This window comes from Tachysurus vachellii, chromosome 12, assembly GCF_030014155.1.
Source record: "Tachysurus vachellii isolate PV-2020 chromosome 12, HZAU_Pvac_v1, whole genome shotgun sequence".
Taxonomy (NCBI): domain Eukaryota; kingdom Metazoa; phylum Chordata; class Actinopteri; order Siluriformes; family Bagridae; genus Tachysurus; species Tachysurus vachellii.
The window spans coordinates 26,788,204-26,792,961 of NC_083471.1; positions in this window are offsets into that span (position 1 = coordinate 26,788,204).

A 4,758-nucleotide genomic window follows, 5' to 3' on the forward strand; every position below is an offset into this window, starting at 1 on the left:
TTCAGGACCTGATGTTAAGATTAGGTTCTAGCAGGTATATAGCAGGTATAAACAGCGTTTCCCTCTGCAGTGTTGCTTTATTTTCTCTCTTCGAGACAAAAAAAGGACAACAGGTTATTGTGCTACCACAGAAACCACAAAGAAGTGTAAACTCCTCTGTCCTGAAGATGTTCCAGCTTTACCTCGGACTGATCCACAGCACTCACACTGGAGACTCCTTCACTCCTTTACCACATCAAACATTTAGCAGAAAACTTCACCACAGATTACACACTTTTTTAATACGTTTATATGATGTTGCTATAGAAACGATACGGTACCAGACCTAGTGTGTTAATATAAATCTGTACTACAATCAGTGCTGCTGTTAGAGAGAATTAATCAACACCTTCTGACCAATCAGAGAGCAGAACTCAGCAGCTCTGTGGTGTAAGTGTGGATATAAAAAGAAAATGAAACCCCTCGTTTAATAACTTCCTGTTTCCTTGTGGACAGAAGAGGTGTAATTGGATTTTAGAGTGAGAGTCATGGCTTTCTCCAACAAATGAACTTGAGCTTGTTATATTTAAAAACACTAAAGCAGCACTGCAGTTTCTTAATTGGATTCCAATATCGGTTACGGAGAAGCACGGGTTCTTTAAATTACCCACAAGCCCCTTTGCCCTAGCCACTGCTGTGGGAGTGGAATATGGGAATTGGGGTCAGCTAATCTCGTTTAGTTTTTCCTCTCCTCTATTATGACAAATTAAAGAGCTCTGGAAGCCATAGTTCTCCGAGAGGCTTCTTAGCTTGTTATTAGCTAACAGACTCACAAATAGATTAGCATCGACTTGCTGCCACGAGCTTTCACCTGGAATAAAGGTCACGCCGTGTTTCTGGTTAAAATAACAGAATAACAGAATAACAGAGGGACGTGTAGAGAAGGACGAGGTCCAATACCACCACAGGTCACTACACAGGAGCTAACAGGCCGTGTGCAGAATTACTCTGAATGTTTTAATGGAGTTTAGCGGTTTTCATTTATTTTGCTCCCTCAGTGAGGGTTTGAGACAGAAACATAGCGTTAGTTCAGCTGTTGGACCTGGAGCTGTGTTTTGGGTTCAGGTTCAGAATTTGTCTTTTTATGCCCAAGATTATTAACTTTATTATTTAGTTATTACAGCATTAAGAACTTTACATAATGTCTATACTACAATAAATAGTCAAACAGTCAAAACTGTGAGGCTAAAGCTAAAGCAAGCTTAAAGCCATCACGTTAGCATTGTGCATCCTGTCTAAATCATGACCATCAATATCTCATTAGATCTCTATCTTATCTCGCTCATTATCTTACTCACTCACTCTCACTCACTCATCTTCTACCGCTTATCCGAACTACCTCGGGTCACGGGGAGCCTGTGCCTATCTCAGGCGTCATCGGGCATCAAGGCAGGATACACCCTGGACGGAGTGCCAACCCATCGCAGGGCACACACACATACACACACACACATACACACACACACACACACACACACACACACACACACACATACACACACACACACACACACACACTCTCATTCACTCACACAATCACACAATTTTCCAGAGATGCCAATCAACCTACCATGCATGTCTTTGGACCGGGGGAGGAAACCGGAGTACCCGGAGGAAACCCCCGAGGCACGGGGAGAACATGCAAACTCCACACACACAAGGTGGAGGTGGGAATCGAACCCCCAACCCTGGAGGTGTGAGGCGAACGTGCTAACCACTAAGCCACCGTGCCCCCGCTCACTATTTCTCTCTCACAAATTCACTTTCACCCTTTCATTCATCTCACTTTTACTATCTCACACTTGCTATCTCATACTCACTGTCACTCTCTTTTTCACCATCTCGTTATCTTTTTTTCACACTCTCATTATTCAATTCAATTTATTTGTATATCGCTTTTAACAATTTACATTAAGAAGTTAATCTCTAACATTTATCTCTAATGATCAATCCTGAGGCAACCTGAGATGATATGAGGAAGAAACCAGACTCAGAAGTGAACCTCATCCTCATTTGGATGACACTGAACAGGAAATAATGTCAATGTAAATAACGTCCTTTTATTATCTCACTTTCACTATTCTATCTCACAATCTTACACTTTCTCACTCTTATTATCTCACTCTCTTTTCCACTATCTCACGCTTCCCATCTCCCAATCTCAGTTTCTCAGGTCCATGATCTCATTCACATTTAGAACACTTCAGCAGCACTTTTATACTATTCTATTAAAAGTGGGAGGGAATTAATAAACTATAAACATGGAATTTTTAGGAACTGTTCCAGGAAAATTCCAGGTTTCAGTGAAAACTCAGTGTTCTTTTACTCTTGGTGTCTCAGCGTCTCACCAGTTCTGCTTTCTTTATTCACCAGTTTTATGTACTGTAACTACTGGAGTATGTTTTTTTTTTTTTTAGAAAATCAAGCTCATCTTATACCATGGCAGTATTGCCGGTATCCCCATGGCAACGCTACTTTTCAGCCAAATATTGCCCAGCAACACTACTTTTTAACACAGCTGGCAAGGAGTCGGCATCACATTTATAATCGGGGAATGATGTGCATTCGGTGGAGGAAATAAAATCATAATGGACTTGAAGGAAGGACAGAAGCTGCTGAAGAAAACTCAAGGTCATGACCTTGACCTTGCTGTAAACTTGACCCTGTTTGGGTTGATTCCAAAATCGAATCAGTTCTTTTGCTGGATTCACTGACAATATAATTCTATATAAATCCCACAGACACTCAATCAGACACTCATGAGGTTTCACGCTGTGGTGTCCTGTGACACTACGACACCACCAGTCTGTCACCAGTACATTTGAAGAGCATTTTCAGCTCTGATTGGATGTCCTGTTCATATCTGAGCTGGTGTCATGAAGAAACACTGACAGCACACTAATAATGTGTGTTTCAGCTTTTATGTGACTGTGTGTGAATCTCTGCTTCTGGAAATGAATTAGGTTTTATTAAATTTAACTATACAACACATTTAACAATGCACATTATCTCAAAGCAGCTTTACAGAAGGTTTATATTTATTGGTCAAGAAAAACTCCCTAAGATGATATGAGGAAGAAACCTTGAGAGGAACCAGAAGAGAACCTCATCCTCATTTGGGTGACACTGGACAGTAAATAGTGTTAATGTAAATAATGTCCTTTCTACAGCAGTGTGTAGGTCAGTGGAATTGTGTGACCAGGAGCTCCTGAGAAACTAACAGGTCATTTCTGAGTTCATTACAGAATAACACTGATTCCTTCCTGTCGAAGTTTTCAAATGTTCACAGATGAAGACCAGAGCACAAAACTGGCCGCCGCAACAAATCTACATAATGTTCATAAAGTAAAAATATAAATATAAGATTCTCTCACTCACTCATTATCTACCGCTTATCCGAACTACCTCGGGTCACGGGGAGCCTGTGCCTATCTCAGGCGTCATCGGGCATCAAGGCAGGATACACCCTGGACGGAGTGCCAACCCATCGCAGGGCACACACACACACACACACACACACTCATTCACTCACACAATCACACACTACGGACAATTTTCCAGAGATGCCAATCAACCTACCATGCATGTCTTTGGACCGGGGGAGGAAACCGGAGTACCCGGAGGAAACCCCCGAGGCACGGGGAGAACATACAAACTCCACACACACAAGGCGGAGGCGGGAATCGAATCCCAACCCTGGAGGTGTGAGGCGAACGTGCTAACCACTAAGCCACCGTGACCCCCTGGAGAATAAAGTATGAAGGAAATTTAAATCTCTCTATAAAGTCTGTTCACTAAGTTGAGCTTGGTGGGAAGTTTGTTTATATCCCCTCACACTGCCCCAACACTGCCCCACACTGCCCCAACCAATCCTCCATGTTTCTGCAGTCAGGCCGATGTCTGTAGGTGATGTTGGTGTTGGACTAAGATGTGTTTGTATTCTCTCCTCAACAACTTTCACATTCAGCATTTTACACCTCATTCTGACAAAATGATGTTTTTGTTATGTTTAGTTTTCAAACACACACACAAACACACACACACACACAAACACACACACAAACACACACAAACACACACACATATTTGGAATAACAGGGACATCTTGTTAAAGAAACATCTTATTAGTGTGATGGATTGTAATCCAAGGTCGAGCCTCAGGTTTGTCAGTTGGCTCGTTTTAACACACGGTTCATGACGTCAGCGTTAAGTCTGGCCTCGTTTTCAAACTGCTTTTGGCAAAATAATCTGTCTCACATCCAACTGGCCCACTTGTACACACACACACACACACACACACACACACCGTCTGTGTGAATGGAAGACATTTCCAGGACGATGGTGTTTTAATGGAACTTGATACATGTGACACAAAATCACCCTGATTTTCTTCAGTGTGCTGTTTTTAATCCATTATTCATTAAAGACTAATCTAACAACCCTACAGAAAAGTCTGTTAATTAATCTGTCAGTTATTTAATTATTAAGTATTATTAATATGTTTATACGTATTGTTCACTGTGGATTTGTGTTAATGTTGGAGCTGGAGCTGAGGGAACGCTGTACGATTTCATCAAGGAAACTGAAAATGACAAGAGAATGTTACTAAAAGCCGCCTGGGGAATTTATATAACAGACAATAAATCTGAGGCTCGATCATCTCTCTGTCTGTCTCACACACACACAAACACACACACACACACCAACACACACACACAC